Consider the following 20531-nt stretch of genomic DNA (forward strand, 5'->3'; position numbering starts at 1 on the left):
CTACATATTTGGGGAAACTAATTAAAATTTCTAATCAGATAACTAATGGTAGCAGTTGTTGCTCTGCTGGGCTTTATTTATAGCAGGGTTTTAGTTTTAGCAGCAACAAAATGGAACACACACACCAAGACTATAATGGCTTGATAACAATTGCAGACCCCCAAAGTGTCCCTATTTTCCAGGGACATCCCTGATTTAGAGAAGTCACCCCAGTTTCTGATTTGATCCCGGAATGTCCTGCTTTTCCTTAGGATGCTTCTATTTTCACTGGAGAAATGTTGGAGGGTATCAAGTTATCTGACCCCTGAGCCGTCTGAAGGCAATCCTGTAGAGGGAAGCTTTAAAAAAAAAGTTTAATGTTTTACAGTATTATGTTTTTCTATACGGTGGTACCTTGGTAGTCAAACAACTTAGTTGTCAAACAAATCGGCTCCCGAACATCGCAACCCCAGAAGTGAGTGTTCTGGTTCGTGAACGTTTTTCGGAAGCCGAACGTCCGACATGGCTTCCGCAGATTCTGATTGAGTGAAGCTCCTGCAGCCAATCAGAAGCCGCGCCTTTGTTTTTGAACCATTCCGGGGATTAAATTCGAGAATCAAGGTACCACTGTATGTGGGAAGCTGCCCAGAGAGACTGGGGAAACCCAGTCTGGTGGATGGAGTATAAATAGCAAAATTATCATTGTGGAATGGGACGTCCCTATTTTCATCAGAGAAACATTAGAGGAAATGTGATTCATCCTTAGTTTCTTGAATACTTTCCCCCACAACATTTTGAATTTTCTTGCCTCCTGCAGAACTATTTTCAGTAATAATTTACTACTCCTTCCCATACATTGATTCGTTTAAACTTGCCTGTGCAGCAGAAAATACAGAACTGAACAGAATTAACTAGTATGAAACCATTTTTTTTTCAAATATGTTAGCCCCTGGAATCTGCTCTAGAAGATGCCTTGAATCAAACAAGGCTATTAAGTTGATATCTGTAGAACTTGTAAACTGGCAGATAAGAATCAAATGCTGCTCCCCATATTACACCCTTGCTCTCGTTCCTATAAAAGTAAACTCCCTTTCTAAACCTTTATCACATCCTCAACTTTATTATAGATGAGTTGCTGCCCTGGGCTCTTTCAGGAGGAAGGGCAGGATATAAACTGAATACATACATACATAAATTACTAGTTATTGAAAAGACGGAAGGAAAACCAACACCCGGATTGGCGCTTGTGAAACAAATTTTAACCTAATAAAGTAGACATGGGACAGTTCTGGGTTTTTAATCTTTAAATTAAAAAACACACACAACAACCACCCCTAGCATAGCAGACTTCGACCATGTCATTCTCTTTTCTCTGGAGACCCGACAGTCTCCTCCTTCACAGCCAGTTCCTAATGGTTTTGCAGCAGTTTAAAACTCCTATTTTAAAACTTTCTGCAGCACAGCAACCGCTAACCCAGGCAGAATGTTTGAAAGAAAAACTGAAGTTAACCCAGAGACAGTTGTAGCCATTTGCTAATAAGATCCGGCTGATAAGAGATCGCTACTGAATCGGGAAGCTCATATTCAAACACAAGGGGTCATTTAACGCCCCGTAGAAAGGGTCTCTTGTTTCCAGGGGTAACGTTTATGGCAGAAGAGATGGACATCTGCAATAGTACAATTACCTGCTTTTGCCATCAAAATGCTCAGACTCTTTGCTGGCTCTGTGCCACGGTACACATGAGCTCCCTCATTAAGCTTCTCCACCATAATAGTTCAGCTTAACACTTCCTTTAGAAGCTGCCTTCGCCAGCACAATCTAGAATGATGATTTACAGTCAACGTAGCTAACCACTGAATTTGGAAAGAAGTCTGCCATTCTAAACCAACAAGGGGCAAAGCATTGCAGAGGGCTTTGGGTTTGTTTGGGCAGGCCCAGATTTGGGTGTCTGCTCCACAAGGGAACTTGGGGGTGTGTGTGGATTTACTCAATGCACAAGGTGCAAACCAAGTGTACACACCTTAGCAGGCAGACCCATACCATGCTAGTTCTGCAACACATGTTCCTTTAGAGTGCCTTTAGTGGTCATGCATTTGCTGTATACATTCGCGTGGCATGCACACAGAAAAATTCACCATTTCTAAAGACACCACTGCATGACCTTGAGAAGCCACAAGTTCTCAGTGTAGCCTAAACTATCTCAGAAGCCTTTTCTAGCAAAAAAAATATGATATACATACATTTCCCGCGTCCTTGTCCCTATTCCTTCTCCCAGCCTTGCCAGAGCTTCAGCTTTTATAATATCGACATCTTCAAAAGTTCAAGGCAGTTAGTCTAATTAATACTTTTACCTAATAGGCTATCATCACACTACAATATTAGACGGCAGGAGAGAAAGGAAAAGAAACAGAATGGTAGTCAGGAGCAGTATTACATTAAGGCAGGCTTCCTCAGCCTTGGCCCTCCAGATGTTTTTGGCCTACAACTTCCATGATCCCTAGCTAGCAGGACCAGTGGTCAGGGATGATGGGAATTGTAGTCCAAAACATCTGAAGGGCCGAGGTTGAGGAAGCCTGCATTAAGGGCTTATCCACGCAGAAGCTTATTCTGAGTTTATTCTGCACTGGCAACTGTATGCATTCTCATTTCATCTGCATAGTTGCCTTCAAACAATCCCAATCCCAATGTTTTTCCTCTGTAAACTTGGGTTTACCTGATAGGTGAATAATCTCCACTCAGGGTAGAGGACAATTTTTTCGATGTTTTAGGTGGGTGGATCAATTGTCACTTTCTGCTATTCTCCTAACTGTGCTCCTAACTGTTCTAGTATCCTCGTGAATAGAGGATTCCCCCCCCTCTTCAATTCCTCAGATTTGCACACAACCAGAACACTGCACAAGCAAATTTAATTTCACCTGACTGTGGGCTCTTGCACACTTATTGAGTGGGGAACTAAAACAACAAGGTCCGACATCAGTTCTTAATTGGCATAACAGAAGCAGCAAATTAAAAGGCGGGGACAGACACAAAAGGGAATGTCTACTGGTATGAACAGGAAAAAACAAAATGGCTTCTCTTTAGAAAAATTCAAATACATATCAGTATTAACTACCTACTCCATCCTAATTTGAATAGGGGGAAAGCAGGTTAACAGCTAAATAATGCTCAAATGTGGACAAGTCCCAAGTCTAGGGTTGCCACCCATCCCTGGAAAAATGTGATTGTCCCTTTTTTTGGAGAAAAGTGTCCCTGGTCCTGTTTGGACTTCAAAAACGGCCTTTTTTCACATTTTCAGGCTCATCCTCCTCCTCATCCTGAAAACTGAATGACCAGAGGGCGGGTCCAGTGGCAGGAGAAGAGTGAGAGCAAGAGCAGTAATTTTTTGTAGGCAGAGTATGGGTCCATGAGGAGGAGAGCCATTATCATGGGACGTGGGGTGGGCAGATCTGGGTGGGGGAGCCGAAGAGCGAGAAGGGGGAGACTGCACTTTGCATGGGCCTAATTCTATCCGGTTTGGTGGAGAGTTTGCACAGGCAACAAGGAGGAAGGGTGGCCAATCAAAGAGCAAGATCAGAAGAAAAAGAAATCACTAAGCGCAGAGTAGCAGCTAAAACATGAGGGCACTTGTTCCTAAAATCTCCTTCCTTACAAAAGTGGTGGTGAGTCAGCTCGAATTATTGCTCTCTGATTGTATTTATGGTATCTATTTCTGCACCAGGCAAAGTATTTATGGTATCTATTTCTGCACCAGGCAAAATAATTCCCCCACCCCATCCCCTGGACCTGTCCCGTATTTTGCCTGACCAAAGGTGACAACCTTACCCAAGTCCAAGATGGTAACCATATCAGTAGCTATGAAGACGTCACCCACAGTGAAACCCATAATTAATCCATATCCAATACTCCAGGCCAGGTTCAATATTGAAATGCTATGACAGGGCATGCACACAATGCATGATAACAGAGAAAAATTGGGAAGGAGATGAAGTGACATCCCTCAATTCTGCATCTGTGCTCTAAATATTTCTCACTGCACAGAAGGGAAGAAAAACACTACAGGTTTCACATTCCTTTCCCTCTCCACCCCACTCAAGAGCAAAGGTTTGTTAATATAATGAGTTGCAAAGCTTCCTTCCTCTGCCCACTACACTTTAAACAAGGGGAGAAATGCAAATGATGTACCTTGCCCCCGAGTGCTTCGCGTGAGGTCTGTTTAGTACGAAAACCAAACTGTTGCAAGTATAGGTTGTCCCTGCACAGTCTGACCCTCCACTGAAGGAATCCATTAACTGATCTAAAAAAAAAATCTAATAAATGGCATACACTTTTAACAGAACAAAAGTGGAAAGTGAGAGATATCCACTCTTTATGCAATAGAGCAACTGTTTAACTTCAGATACAGGTTCCTAAACACTTGTCTACCAAAGAGAGCCACTCTAGATATTCTCTCTCTTGCAGGTTAAGAGTCAAGAATATCCAGCTTGGATTCTAAAGAAGATTTTCACTCTGGGCATTAGTAACCACTTCCTCATTTGCACTATGAACCCAGGAGAGATTTCCAATGCTCAGGTAGAAAGGTGAGTCAAGGCCACGAGCTGGCAGGAGGAGATTTTTGGGACAAACTTTGACAAATCTTTCCAGGCACACCCAGAGCTTTAACAAACCACCACACAGGTGCTTTGGGCATATTTATAAGCATGTGATTATGTTGTCTTTCTTCCGTCCTTTGTCCCAGGGCCCCTTGGTTAAAAGAGCCCAATTTAAGCTGAGAATACACAGTGATCTGCAATCGCTTCCACAGTCTTCATTAGGAAGGTGTGGCATGATCCTTCTGCAGGAAAACAGACATGAGGACAAATCCCAGGTAATAACCAGTTACCAAAGAAACCACAGAACTTTGCCAGCTTCCCTTTTTGTAACGTCTACACAGACGAGTACTACACTGATCCAGCAAATTCATACCCATTACTTGATTATGCTCACCAAAAACAAAAGCAAGCACTGCACCATTGAATGTGCAGAATAAGAACACCATGTCAACAAGCACACAGCCCTGAGCTAGACCTAGAGAGAGAGAAATACCTGTGAAGTATTCACTGTCAGGCTTTTTTTAAGTACCAGTATGCTCTACAGAAGCGCTTAGCTGCTTTCTATAATCAACAAGCAGCCTGCAAAATCCAATATGCTCACCTCCACCACCTGAACAAGCTAAAAGGGCCAAAAAGCTCAACAAAACCCCAACACAGCGGCCACAACATAAATAGACCTAAGTCAGGGACAGGGCACCTGTGGCATCCAGATGTTATTAGACTACAACTCCCATCATCCTTCATCATTGGCCATACTAAATGAGGCTAATGGGAAATGGCAGCACACCTGGAAGGCCACAGGTACAGTGAAAAAAATGTTTTCGATAAATACAAGGAACAGTAGATCTCCAGGACCAGGTCTAGTCTCTGGAGAATAGCAGCAATTCTCACTTGCTATCACGGATGCAAGAGAAAACTATGAAGGGACCCGTTAATCTTGCAAAATAGATCCAGCAGATCCAGCAAGGATCCCATATAGCTGGCCCAGTAGGATAAACCACATTGCACTTCCAGACCAGTTTACCAAACCACCAAGCACTGGGGACTGTGCAATCGATAAGACACTGGATAGTTTCACCCTCAAGTGACCCGTTGAGGAAAATGCAGCGCAAGAACTTTAGAGATCAGGAGTCATAGCACCTCCGGGCCCAGCAGAAGTGCACAGTTCCTACTGGTGGAACAGGAGATGATGTCCAACACCCCAGACACACACACACAAATTAAAATGCACCTGCCTGCAAATTAGGGTTGCCAGCCCTTGCAGTTTAGTCAAATTACAATCCACCCAAACGCTGGCAGCATCTGAGGAGCCACAGTCAGTAGCCTATCCTATACTTGGGCTAGCCATGAGTAACATATACCAGAGTATTTTAACCCTTTTTTACCATTTTAAGCTTTATAACCAAAGTACCCAAATGCGCCTTTTATTGTGATGTTGACATCCACTCCCTGCATAGGATCCAACTCCTAGGGACTGAGATCCCTTTGAGATCCACTCAATCAAATATTTGAGGGGGCTGCCCCCCAAAAAACGTTGGTGGGGATTGCCATTCAAATAGTGTACATCATGCAATCCATGATGCTGGGTGGGGCTTACCTGCCTCCAACCAATATTTTATTGACATGGGCTCCCCTGGCACCACCCCCCCTCGAAACACGACACATTTCAAAGAGGGCAGAGGGCCTTCTCTGCCATGGCCAAACGCCCTCCCATCAGGTGTCAAGGAGATAAAAGAATGACACCATTTTCAGATGACATCTGAAGGCAGCCCTGTATGGAGAAGTTTTTAACTCCTAGTGTTCTATTGTGTGCTTTTATATATATATATTCTGCTAGAAGCTGCCCAGAGTGTAAAGGAAACCCAGCCAGATGGGCAGGGTATAAATAATAGAATTATTATTATCATTATTATTAAGGGTTATCGCCCTGGGGAAAGGCGGGGAGGGGGCTATGCTGGGTATAAATAGAAATTATTATTATTATTATTATTATTATTATGGGACGTCCCCCTGGGGAAAGGTGGGGGAAGGGGTTGTGCTGGGTATAAATAATAAAATAATAATTATTATTATTATGGGTCGTTCCCCTGGGGAAAAGCGGGGAGGGGGTTGTGCTGGGTATAAATAATAGAATTATTATCATCATCATCATCATCATCATTAAGGGTCCTCCCCCCGGGAAGGGGGCAATGGTGAAGGTTTTTCCGTTGCACCTGCCGACTCGGGAATCGGAGGGTCACCCGCCGCAGAAAAGCGAGCCCACCCCCACGGGGAGAAATCGTAGGCGCCGCTGGACCGGTGCATCCCAGCGACTAAGCGCCCGGCCAGGGAGATCGGCGGGGTGCCCTCGGCTACCCTTCGCTACCTACCTCGCTCGAGCTTCCGACGGCCGCTCCCCGCCAGCCGGACCTTCCTTCCTTCCTTTGCCGCGACGCGCACCTGTTGCTTTCGCTATAGCAGCAGCCGCGGCGCACCTTGGACGCCGGACGGGAAAAAAGAGCGCAGGGGTGGCCACGCCCCCTTCTGGAATCCGAGCCGCCTGCGCCCGCCCCCTCAGCCACGCCCCCTCGCCTTCCAACCCAGGCCGCTTTTGCGCATGCTCCGCCCCGATGCGGCTCTCTCTCTCTCTCTCTCTCTCTCTCTCTCTCTCTCTCTCTCTCGATCTGTCCCGTTTTTTGTTTTTTTTTCTCCCGGTTGCCACGAGCGCAAAGGGAAAGGTCGAGGAGCGCGCATGGGCGTTTCGTTCCGCAAGCGAAAGTAGCGAATCAAATGCTCCTTTTACACCCTTAATATATCAATGATTTACCATTTTCCCATGGTTCATTTTGCATATCATAAATCCCTGCATATTTTACAAAATCTATACCAATCGGTTTTCCATTATTGCATCCATCAAAACTTTTTTACACTGTTGAATTTATCTTAACACTGCCAGTGTTTTCAGCTGTGCACAATTATTTCCTGTACGTACTTACCTAGGAGTATCCCCTTGAACCCAATAGGACTTCCTTCTAAGTAGATCTCCATTGAATTATGCTGTAAAACACTAGGAATAACACCTCAGCAGTACAATATGCCTGTCTCTTACTCATTTGTAAGTCTTCTTGAGTTAAACTGCCTGGTAAGGTGCTTCTGGAATGCAAAGAGCTGTTTTTTTCTGCGGCTTAAAGAAAATCACAACATTTTAGAGGAAAACATATTTGAGGTGTCTTTTCCATTTGTTTTGTGCTTTATGGTGCATGGCTGTGTCATTCATGAGGTTTGCAAAAGCTGAAATCTTGATGTAAAATGTCATTTGCCTTTTACATCTTAAAAAATGCAGTAACAATCACAGTGCAATCTAGAGATTTTACAAATTCCCTAAAGGCTGGCTGGCAACATCTTTTAAATCAGTGGTGGAGAATCAAACATGTATAGGATTGCTAGATTGGTTATCCAGAATTGCTAACTCTCAAGCTTGACTGTAATTATTTCAGTCAAGTGCAAAGAACAAGAAACTGATACGGAAAGATTCAGAACTCCAGATCTGAATCCATGGCTGAGGTAAAAAATTAAAATGCTACTGTTTATGCAACGAAAGCTGATTGTAACATCCAAGACACTATCGTAAACTAATTTCTCTTATGGAGCAAGACTTCCAATTACCATTGCCTTTTATTTATTGGGTGAAATGTGGAAAGTATCTCTGCAACTGTATCTGAGAGGGAAGCCACATTTTTAAATATATAAAAGAGAAACTTAAAGAAAACATAGTAATATGGGTATCTGGGAAAAGACAACTTTCTAGCAGTAGAACCAGAAGTTCTACATTCCTCATAGCTTGCTAACAATACACAGTGTCTGAGCTGTTGACCACTTTCATTGGTGTTATGGCAAGAAACATATTCTGCCTCATCCATCTGGAATTAGCTGCATCCTTGATTGCTCTGCACCTGTTTTCCCTTACAGTAACATGTCTGTTCCCTCATTTTTCCTGGCACTTTCATACACTAGTAAAGAAGGGTCATAGCTCAGTGGCAGAGCATATTATTTGCATGCAAAACACCCCGAATTCAGTCCTTGGCATCCCTCCAGGTAAAGTTGGAAAGGACTTATTTCTGGAAGCCACTGCTTATAAGTGTAGACCAGGGGTGGGAGACATTTGGCCTTCTAGATGTTAATGAACTACAACTCCCATCAGCCTCAGCAAGCATGGCCAATGGCCAGGAATGATGGAAATTGTAGTTCAGTAACATCTGGAGGGCCAAAAGTTTACAACCCCTGGGGCAGACGCTTCTAAGCTAGATGGGTCAATGGTCTGATTCAGTATAAGGCATATTGCTCTATTCATCATGCCACTAAAATATCAAATTCGTATAAGGAATGAACTCCCAGTATAGTGAAGTGTTGCTAGAAATTACGGTAACTTTTATCAAGTCAGAGAAAGTTTCTCAAGCCAAAGTCCCATGTGAATGCAAGAAGAGGTGACCACAGATAATGGGAGGACTGGAGAGACCAAACACACCCATAGAAATGATTCCTTATGAGGCAGCATAGAATCAATGCATTTTGATCAAACAGGCCACAATTCACTCACCTAAAGTCTAGTGAATTTAATGCAGTGATGCTATTGGTTTTAATGGAACATCAGTTAGATTATTTACAGTGGTACCTCGGGTTAAGTACTTAATTCGTTCCGGAGGTCCATTCTTAACCTGAAACTGTTCTTAACCTGAAGCACCACTTTAGCTAATGGGGCCTCTGCTGCCGCTGCACCGCTGGAGCACAATTTCTGTTCTCATCCTGAAGCAAAGTTCTTAACCTGAAGCACTATTTCTGGGTTAGCAGAGTCTGTAACCTGAAGCGTATGTAACCTGAAGCATATGTAACCTGAGGTACCACTGTACTGGGAAACAAATCACCACCATAAATGTTCTCTAGTTGTGGTTGATTATTCCTGGTGCCTTATGCAGTAAGGCTAAGATTTCAGAGCATTGCGTTCTTTTACTTCTGCCACACTATGGACCCACAATATACATAGACACGGTAGTGTGGCACAAAGGTGGCTCACATAGAGCTCCCCAGATATGGTGGACTACAACTGCCCCCATCCTGAGCTAGCAAAGCCAATGATCAGGGTGGTGGGAGCTGGATGGGTGTCCAAAACATCTGGAAGGCACCATGTTGACTACCCTTGGTGCGGCTGGTTCAGATCTCACCTCTGCCACAAATTCTGTAGCTGTCCAGAGGCAATATAAAACTGACCTCATTTGTAATATAGGCATTCTGATATTGAGTCACCTTACTAGGCAAGGACTGTTGTAGTCATGTATGTGCAGTGCTTTCAACATCAGAAGTGCCATTGCGTTCTTTTACTTCTGCCACACTATGGACCCACAATATACATAGACACGGTAGTGTGGCACAAAGGTGGCTCACATGCGTGCCATTGAGACTCCTGAAGGGGAGTGAAAGGCGGGATATCAAATCCAAACTCTTCTTCTCTTCTTCTTCTTCTTCATTGTAAATGCAAAGTGTATAAAACGCCAGGAAATAACACATTGAGATAACGGAATGAGAATTAGTTTGAATGATAAACAGTGCTCCCCCCCCCACACAGGTACTCAATGGTACGCAGTACAGGCACATTTCCCCCCAAAGGTTAAAAGTGTGGCACTTACTGCAACAACTTCATGGTGAGTACTGGAAACCTTTTTCCTATAAACATATATATGTTGTTGTCGTTTAGTCGTGTCCGACTCTTCGTGACCCCATGGACCAGAACACGCCAGGCACTCCTGTCTTCCACTGCCTCCCGCAGTTTGGTCAAACTCATGCTGGTAGCTTCGAGAACACTATCCAACCATCTCGTTCTCTATCGTCCCCTTCTCCTTGTGCCCTCCATTTCCCCCAACATCAGGGTCTTTTTCCAGGGAGTCTTCTCTTCTCATGAGGTGGCCAAAGTATTGGAGCCTCAGCTTCAGGACCTGTCCTTCCAGTGAGCACTCAGGGCTGATTTCCTTCAGAATGGATCAGTTTGATCTTCTTGCAGTCCATGGGACTCTCAAGAGTCTCCTCCAGTACCATAATTCAAAAGCATAAATTTTTCGGTGATCAGCCTTCTTTATGGTCCAGCTCTCACTTCTATACATCACCACTGGGAAAAGCATAGCTTTAACTATATGGACCTTTGTTGGCAAGGTGATGTCTCTGCTTTTTTAAGATGCTGTCTAAATATATATATACAAAGGATGGCATGGAATTGAATGTATTTTGTTTATCTTCAGAAAATAGCATTTTGAAGTACAGCTATCATTCTCAGCTCTTTTATCCTCACACAAGTTCTGTGGGAAATGTTATGAGGCCTTCCCTGAGAAACTTAGAGAACTTTATAGTTGAGCCATTCTTTGAACCTGAGTCTCCTGCATGCAAATTATGGGTGAAATTCAGAATCGATGCATGGTCCCTCCTCTCCTTTCCCTGTATGCTGATCTGGGACAGGGCTGTCTTAAGCATATGTGGCGCCAGGGTGCAAAGATCCGTCCAATGCCCCCTCCCCCAGGTTGCCCAATCCCAGGCGCACAGGAGGGCCAAGCCGGCCAGCCACCTCAGCGTCTCGCTGGCTCGGTCGCCCCCGAACTTGCAGCACAGAGCCGCCTGCAGCAGAAAAGCCCACCACAGCACTCTGACTGATGGGCGGGCTCTTCTCTGGACTCAACTCTCGGGCCCTGGACTCTCGGCATGGTGCCCCTGAGAGCCCGGCGCCCGAGTGTCCCGCACCCCTATGGATAAGACGACCCTGATCTGGGGGTCCTCCTGACCCAATTTCAGGGGGCGAAGCCCCGTTGTGCAAGTGGAAGTTCTCCAAGTTTCTGAGACTGAGGCTCCTTTGGTGAATTCCACCCATAACACTTCAGTTGTCATTCGTAATGAATGGATAGTTAATTGCGGGGGTTCAGAGGTTACCCTTATTTTGCCAAGGCTGCCAGATGCAAGAATGGGGCCATGGGAGAGTTGCCCAAAGGCCAAACAGAGAGGTTGTGAAAGTCACCCTGATCCTTCCATGCAGGCAGTGGGCAGCCAGTTTCATTAACTGCTCTGGGTGGGATAATATTTTTAAAAATCTGGAGCAAGGTTTCTCATGCGCTGAGCCATGTTTGCTGTACCACAGAGGCCTTCTAGTGATTGAGACAAAGGAACTGGGAAAGAGGTGTGGCTGGTGAGCCACCTATGATTGCTGATAATCGTAGCTGGAGTTATGAAGGGGAAAGAATTGAGTGGCACAGTTACACCTTTCCTTCTGGCTGTGCTGAGCTCAAAGGTGTATTTCACCACAAAATAAGTAGTTTGTAAACAGACCTTGCTGGGTGCCATTTTCATGCTGTGTGTATATTCAGTGCAAGCAGGATGGCTTATGATGCAGCTCAGAAATCCTGTCTGTATCTTTGTACCACAGAATCAGAAGACAAGGCGGCCATAGTTTCTCTTGCCCTTCTCCGCCTTATTGTACATCATCGAATGCCCCCTCCAGACTGGTTTTTTTTTGGGGGGGGTGTATTCTGCAACATGAAATAATGGCATTTATACTGGACAAATCCGCACGTCATTCCACCATTTGTGATGATTCCCCAATGCTATCACATTGATGTTTCCAGAGGGGCAACAGCATGACAAAAGCGGGAAAAGAACATTTGTGGTATGAAAAGTTACAGGATTACAGCCAGAAGCTATAGTTAGTATATGTACAGATTGGAAATGACACAGTATGACCCTGAACTTTTCCAGGTGCAAATTGTATTGAACATGGGGTATAGACTAGGACTGCGCTCATAGCATCTAGAACAACGAACAATAAATAATGCAGAATAAAAAGGATATCTGGAGGGGCCCTGTTATCATTTCCAAAAACAGCTATTTGAAATTTTGTAGGCGTCAGTCAAAGAACTAGAAAGTCTCTTCCTGTCTGAGAAACAATGTCTATAACATATGCACCAAGTGATTTTTTTCGTTCTTTATTGTGTTCTTTTCCTACTTGTGTATTTGGAAAATAAAAACTTTTTTTAAAAAACCTATTAACAATATATCAGCTCCACCCAGCAGAGAGAGGCCTGCTTTGATCAGTGATCACACTGGAATTTACCTAACTTCCAAGAACCTGACTTCTGCTTTATGGGAAGAAACAGCAAAAAAGCAAATATAGGTGTGGCAAGGTCTGGACACAGTCTCTGTATCAAACTGGCGCTTTTAAATTCAGGGACCAAGTCGTGAAATATCAGGTGAAATAGGAAAAGCTTTCTTCTTTTTTTTATAAAATTTTTATTGGTTTTTCAACATTTATATAAACACAAACCATAGACAATACAAACAAATAAAGACATAAACACACAAGTATAATTTCAGACCCTTTTTTTCTTAACCCTACTTCTCTGACTTCCCCATACCTCCCCTTTCTGCATCCCTGTTTCCAAAATTGTTTCAGCAAATCCTCCCTCTTAAAATTATGTAATTTTCTCTTGTTCTTCTCTATTACTTATCTTTTACAGCTGTAATCCCCTTTTTCCTATAACCTCGACATTTTAGCACTCATTAATTTTATAATATTTCTTAAGATAAATTTTAAATTTCTTCCAATCTTCTTCCACCGCCTCTTTTCAGCAGAGGAAATAGGAAAAGCTTTCCTCCAGAATTCATGCAATGGGAGCCAAACACATCTCCAGCAGATGGTAGGTAGCCCTTGGCACTGTCCCAGGAGGGAACTTCGTAAACTAGAAAGTGAGGTTATATTATCTGTAATGGTTTAATTCAACTGGCTTGTCCGTCATGCAACAATCCAACATCAAAGTACAAAAATAATAGGGCTTGGCATACAAGGGCCAGGTTAGCATTATGTACAATAATATTCTATCATTATCCATCTTTCCTGCTTCAAAACACACCAGTCTGCATTACAGTGAGGCTATTAGGGCAGCTTAATTGCAAGCATTCCCTGTTACCTCATTCATAGACTGCAGCCAAAGGCAATATTATAATTACAAACCAGAATGTTTAGGTATATGTATGTGCTAAGTGCTGTCAGGAGTCCTCTATGTTCTTAATCACTATAGTGACGATAATTTCTTCACTTAACTTGCTTCAGCACTGATTTGTTCCAATGCCAAAGTTTTCTTTATACTATATTAATTTTCTGTCTTACAATTTCAAATATTCATTTTACATCCTTAGGATATCAGTGACTTCCCTTCTTCTCTTCCATGGTTCATTTTGCATATCATAAATCCCTGCATATTTAAAAAAAACACTATACCAATCAGCATTCCATTATTGCATCCATCAAAACTTGTTTACACTGTTGAATTTATCTTAATGCTGCCAGCATTTTCAGCTGTACACAATTATTTCCCATTTTCCAATCTTTTTAAAACTTATGTCCTTCTTGTTCTCTTATTCTATATGTTAAGTCTGTGAGTTATGTATATTCTGTCAGTTTAAGTTGTCATTCCTATTTGGTTGGGACCTCGGTTGTTTTCCATTTTGGGGCTAACAAAACACGGGCCGCAGTTGTAGCATACATAAATAACCTTTTCTGACACCTGGGGATTTCAGTCTTAATTATCCCCAACAGAAAGGACTCTGGGGTTTTTGGGGAAAGTACTTTAAAACATTTTTTTCAATTCATTATAGATCGTTTCCCAATACTCTTTTACCGTTTTACATGTCCACCACATATGAAAGAACGTTCCCTATGCCCAATACACATGTATGTTTTCATACACGTTTTTATTAAATTGATTTCACTTCATCTGTCTCCACAACACAGGACCGAACTATGCTGGCCAGTGGCGTAGCGTGAGTTGTCAGCACCCGGGGCAAGGCAAGTAATTTGCGCCCCCTAACCCGTGGATTTGCGCCCCCTAACCCGTGGATTTGCGCCCCCTAACCCTAACCCCCAGACGTTGCGCCCGGTGTGGCCGGCCCCCCCTGCACCCCCCACGCTACGCCACTGATGCTGGCAGATGTTGCAGGGTGAAAATGAAGTGCTTGTGGATCGAGACCCAGTTCCCTACTCCCTGAGCTACCAGTTGTGCTGAACAGCAAGCAATTCCAGCTTAGACACTTGCACAGCAGCCCTGAACTCTCTCTGATCTGGGGAGTTGGGTGGCACCTGAAGGCCAATCCTCTGACATCTGATATAAACTTCCAGGTCTACAGGTTTCCTGCACTCTAGGTAACTTTGGGGAAGTGTTTGTTCTTTCATGCCAAGTCACCGGTCTATAGCCTGGCATGCATCCTCATTTTGTAAATAGTTAATAAAATTTATATTTTATAGACATCCTGGATGTCCATAGTTGTTCACCTAAGAATAAGGCGGTGTTATTTTGCTGGGGATCACAAGTAGGGAGAGTGATGCTTCACTCAGGTCTTCCTTATAGGCTTCCCATAGGTATTCCCTCCACCTTACCAACGCCCACATAATTGTGGAGATGTGTGGTTATTCACTCTGAGCCTTAGGCATTGGGTAGGATAAATATATATATAATCAATACACTAAATGAGCAAAAGAAGCTTCAGGGAGAGGAGCACAACTTATTTTTTTGTACATTTAGTTTTCTGCCCTTCCTCTGAAGTCCTTGGAGGTGTGTCTTGAGGTGTGGAACCACCCTGTACGGTAAGCTTAGGTTGAAAAGAAGTAGATTTCACAACGCCACTCGGGGCCAGAGCAGACACTGCATGCAGACGCCGGCAGCATTGTCCCAGTGGCCTTTGGTGAACAGGAAAAGCTGCTTCCGAAGAGGCAATTGAAATCGGCAGAGGGAAATGTGCTACTACACAGTTTCCCTGCCCACTTCCCAATCCACACCTGCTCCCTGCATATCTCTCAGACCCCCAGTGGCGTTCCAGATGTGTGTTTGCCTATATGTGGAACTCCATGGAGTGGGGAAGGAATGCTAAGGAGCAAACCCTTAGTGGAGTCCCTGAGATGGTTGCATGGCCCTTTCTATGCTGCCTACTGGCAACTCCTGCAGTCGGGTTTGGCTGGTGCCAAACGTATTGCTCTGCTCTCCTTTGGACCACATCAGTGTTAGGATCGTCCTACTCGCGTGTAGGACCCTGGCAGAGACACATGTCCAACTGACATGTTCTCTCCCTCCTGGTCAGTTGTTTGGGAGTTTCAAAGCTTTCTCCAGCCCAATCATCACAGCAACTGATATCTAAAGGCATTAGCACGCTTAAGGATCCTGCAGAGTATTTGCAGTTTGTGTAACAAACTCAATAGCACAGCATTTTGGCTGATCTATGTTTATTTACATATAATACACTCGGAGCATTCTGACTTAGCTCCTTCCTCTTTCTCATCAGACAGCAAAGAGAAAGAACAAAGGACAATAGTCCCACATCACCGAAACAGAGTAATACCAAATATCCTCTCTCCGTCACTTCCCACTATGTGGAATGAAAACATATACCGTCATGTGATAGACAACAATCCCATGACTGCAAGCACGGAGCAAAAATCCTAACAATCAGTGAGGCCAAGAGGTCTTGTCATTGTCATGGAATTCTACTTGATATTGATTCAGAGCAGAATTCCAACGTATAGTTAGCAGAGTAAAAACTTAAACACGTTGCAGGATTCCCCCAAAATAGAGCAGAGGCAATTGTATTTCATCCAGCAGAGCTTTACTGCTCCTGAAGGCAAATGAGCATAATAGTCACAAATCCAATACATTCAGGACTGGCACTGTCCATAAGAAATCCAGTTGCAGCAGACTTAACTTAAACTTACAATAACTTACAGTAAGTCTAAACCTTAACACTATACAGTGGTACCTCGGGTTAAGAACTTAATTCGTTCTGGAGGTCTGTTCTTAACCTGAAACTGTTCTTAACCTGAAGCACCACTTTAGCTAATGGGGCCTCCTGCTGCTGCCGCTGCGCCGCCACTGCACAATTTCTGTTCTCATCCTGAAGCAAAGTTCTTAACCCGAGGTAATATTTCTGGGTTAGCGGAGTCTGTAACTTGAAGCATATGTAACCTGAAGCGTATGTAACCTGAGGTACCACTGTATACAGAACACCATACCAGAAGGAAAGAGATAAAGTGAAACCCTGGCTCCTTCTGCCCTATTATTATAATCAGCATGACCTTGACAAAAAAAGATAACAGAACCAGTTTAAGCCGGCTGTGCTCAGCTTCTCTGAAGGAATAACCCAAACATCATGAACCTGCTGCTTGTTTCTTTCACACAGAGAAGCTTCCAGAACCCTCTCAAATTAAGTAGAATAGGAAAGATCTCTACACAACAGATCAATAATTTTTGTACTAAAAAATGCAAACTGACAGTCATCAGGGCATGCCAGGACTTCCATACGCACAGGCTAGGCTTGCGCCCTGGAGAGATCACGCAGGAAAAACAACACAGGAGACAGCGGTTACGAGCTATCAGTCTCTGCAGTCTCAGTGGGCACTGCAGTTAAACCTCACCCCAGGAGGTGCAACAACACACATAGAGAGAGCATCGTGCCTGTTTCACCTCTTAAGTTAGAGATAATTGCAGTTATACAGCTGGTGGAGGTGAAATAGAAAATATTGCTGTGCTGAGGAGAATTAAACTTCATGTCGAGCCTGCACCACTCAAGATCCAGCAAACTGAATATAGCCCACCAGTCAGATATGGCAGCCCACCCAACAAAGGCTTTGCTTTTGCCCTCTGCCAAATACAAGAAAGCAAGAGAGCTGCTAAGCAGGCTACCTTTCACAATAATTTGCTCTTATTTTTTTCTCGATATCCGTACCAGCAAAGGTAACTACGTACTCCAGTGTGAGTACACTGAGAGAGAGCCAGTGTGGTGTAGTGGTTAAGAGCGGTGGACTCGTAATCTGGTGAACTGGGTTCGATTCCCCGCTCCTCCACATGCAGCTGCTGGGTGACTTTGGGCTAGTCGCACTTCTCTGAAGTCTCTCAGCCCCACTCACCTCACAGAGTGTTTGCTGTGGGGGAAGAAGGGAAAGGAGAATGTTAGCCGCTTGGAGACTCCTTCGGGTAGTGATAAAGCGGGATATCAAATCCAAACTCCTCCTCCTTTCTTCTGCTTGGCAAAAGCATCTGATTTAAGAAGAGAGCTCCTCGAGTCCCATCTGTTTATTGCTCAAGACCCAAGAGAGTGACCTTGAGTCAGCATCTGGCTTCAGTTTGAATTTGCCAGATGTCAGCATTTGAACTGGCTTGTCATTGTTCCTCTGCCATTGAACCCGCCTTCCCCAACATGGTGCCCTCCAATTGTTGTAGCCCCCATCAACCATGACCATTAGAGATGCTGCCTGGGGGTGATGGGAGTTGCAGTCCAAAATATCTGAAAGGCATTGGGTGGAGAAGACTGCATTAAATCCTACAGGTCAGAGACTTGTGTTAAGATTTGAGCTTTCTCCAGCTATATACCTTTAATGTACTTTTCCCTCCTCAAAGTCTGAGCATTGTAGTTTACCCCTCACAGTTACAATTTCTAGTAACCCTCAACCAACTACGGTGCCCACAATTCTTCGAGGGTGGAAATAGCCTTCAAATGTGCTTTAAAAGTATGGTGTGAATAAGTTTTGATGGATGTAATAAGGGAATACTGAATGTTTTAGTTTATATAAGATATGCAGGGATTTGTGCTATGCAAAATGAACCATGGAAAGAGAAGAAGGGAAGTCATTGATACTTCAAGGTTGTTTAAATGAATATTCTAAATTGTAAAACAGGAAATTTGATACATATATATATATATACACACACACACACACATATATATATATACACACACACATATACACACACACACACACACACACATATATATATATATATATACATATATATGCAGGTTTTGGTGTCTTCTTTGGTGTCCCTGCATTCCTGTACCCGTGAAAATCTACGGGAACACACATATATATATATACACACACACACACACACATATATATATACATATATATATATATATATATATATACACACACCCACATATATACATATATACATATATACATATATATATATACATATACATATATATATATATATACACACACACACATATATATACATATACATATATACACATATATACATACATATATATATATACACACACACACACACATTAGATAGATAGATAGATAGATGCAAGCGAGTCCAGAAAATCATCTAAAAGCACCCAGTGTAAATTCTAACCTCTGAATCGAATCAGGTATCAATATAAGTCATGCTAATAGCTAAAAGGGATATCTCATAGAAACCCCGTAACTACGGATTGCAGGGGTTTGGACCAGATGATCCTCAGGATTCCTATCAACTCTGGGATCTGCTTCTCTGGCCTCCTAAGAGGAAGGGTAGAATTGCAAATATGACTGAGGATGATATACATGTGGTTCTTTGAGCGTTGGGTGGCTTTTATTTTTGCAAGGGAAAGCATGCGTTTGAAATATGTGCACTGTTATGGGGACATTTCTGCATATCCCCTGACAACAGGTAATATTTCACAGCTGGATTAATAAGGCTCTGCCATGAGTCTCTCCTCTGTATTGTTTAAGAATTTATCTGCTATAATTTACTCTGCTTTAATTGTTTAAACAATTGTTGAATTGTTTTTAGCTGGTTTTATTGCACTTTGTAAATAGATATTGGAACAGAGAGAGAGAGAGAGAGATAGAGCGCGCGAGAGAGAGAGAGCCTGTTCCCACACTGACTGGGCAAAATAGATCATCCATGTGATATGGCACAGCAGTGAGCCTGAGAATTGTGTATTTTCTTTCCACGGCAAAGCTATTCACAATGTCAAAATATAGAGTAACGTCCATGTTGGCCCAAAACTGGGACATAGGTTATATTCCGTGCTAGACAAACTCAGGGTAGACTAATTGAAAGGAATCGCCGGGACTGACATAAGTCCAAAAATTTTCATGGTTCTACTCTGGGCAGAATTTAGTTACCTACATCCCTATATCTTAAACATTTTAGGTATAGGTGCCTATAATATATGTCCGATTCTGTCCTGCCTATTGTGCATTTTTATTTTTCAAACTCAAAACCTAAACATTTCTGCGATCCAGATCAGCGTTGACTCAAGTCAGGATCTCATAAGAATCTGTCACCAGAAATATAGAAAGCAGAGCAAATGGGAATTGCGGTACTTTCTCATTTTATTAAATCGTTAAGTGTGACGTGACCTTCTCAGTCTTGTAGAGTTTCCAGATCTTGTGGGTGGGGTGCAGCCACAGATGAGATAAGCAACCCTGTATAATCCAGTTGTCATCGATTGCACTCCCCAAGCAGCCTTGCCAAGGAGCAGGGCGTGTCTTGACATGAATGCAGGGGAAATGTCTCAATAATGCTGCCTGCTGAATATTTGGGGCTTTATGTGAGTTGGCTCACAGGCCAAGGGGTTGGCTCTCTTTCCCGATTTAAGATTGCCTTTCTTTCGCCTGAGGGATTAATCATTCATTCCAGCAGAAGGTGGAAAAAGTACCGGTTGCGCTCTGAGAACACAGACATAAAATCAGGCCAATTGCTTGTGGTTTAATGAATCTGGAAGACCATATACTTTTTCAATGAGCAGGTACATGACCACCGATTGACAAAGACTGAAATAATTCTGCACCCAAACACGCAGTGAAAGTTTGAATGAACACACTTTAAAAAAAAAGGTTCATCATCTCCATCATGTGTGCAAAAGGATTTTAAAAGTGTAACTAATCCATGTTAAACAATCTTAAATATATACTCAGTGCGGCTTCATTTCTTCTCAACAATAAGTAATCGCCAATGTAGTGTTTCTTTTCATGCTTCATCGTTCATACATTTCAAAGATGCCGTCACATAAAACCCTGCCTCTTCTCATAGGAATTAGAAAACAAAAGAAAGCAAAGTGGTCAGGTATCTAACATGTGCACACATTGCCATTGACTCTGCTTTCATTGCACTCTCACTGTTCTGGAATGC

The 20531-nt window shown here is 43.1% G+C and overlaps 1 protein-coding gene and 1 long non-coding RNA gene across 9 annotated transcripts in view; one reads left to right on the forward strand and one right to left on the reverse strand.

The window, feature by feature from the left end:
• Positions 1 to 7104, reverse strand: part of LIMA1 (LIM domain and actin binding 1) — a 68464-nt gene extending 61360 nt beyond the window's left edge. For 4 of the 8 annotated variants that reach the window (XM_083489957.1, XM_083489954.1, XM_083489956.1 and 1 more), the window contains exon 1: positions 6939 to 7065. The gene's annotated coding sequence lies outside the window, so the exon portion shown is untranslated. Of the gene's footprint in view, positions 1 to 6938 lie in introns of all 8 variants that reach the window. The other 4 variants (XM_083489965.1, XM_083489964.1, XM_083489963.1 and 1 more) reach the window with 3 other exon arrangements.
• Positions 7105 to 7979: 875 nt separating this feature from the next.
• LOC310700762 lies at positions 7980 to 14813 on the forward strand. Its single transcript, XR_014522799.1, has 3 exons — positions 7980 to 8112; positions 14366 to 14384; positions 14562 to 14813. It is a non-coding gene; the product is annotated as an uncharacterized lncRNA (long non-coding RNA).
• The last annotated feature ends 5718 nt before the right edge of the window (positions 14814 to 20531 follow it).

This window comes from Podarcis liolepis (genome assembly GCF_965112155.1).
Source record: "Podarcis liolepis genome assembly, chromosome: 2".
NCBI classification, from domain to species: domain Eukaryota; kingdom Metazoa; phylum Chordata; class Lepidosauria; order Squamata; family Lacertidae; genus Podarcis; species Podarcis liolepis.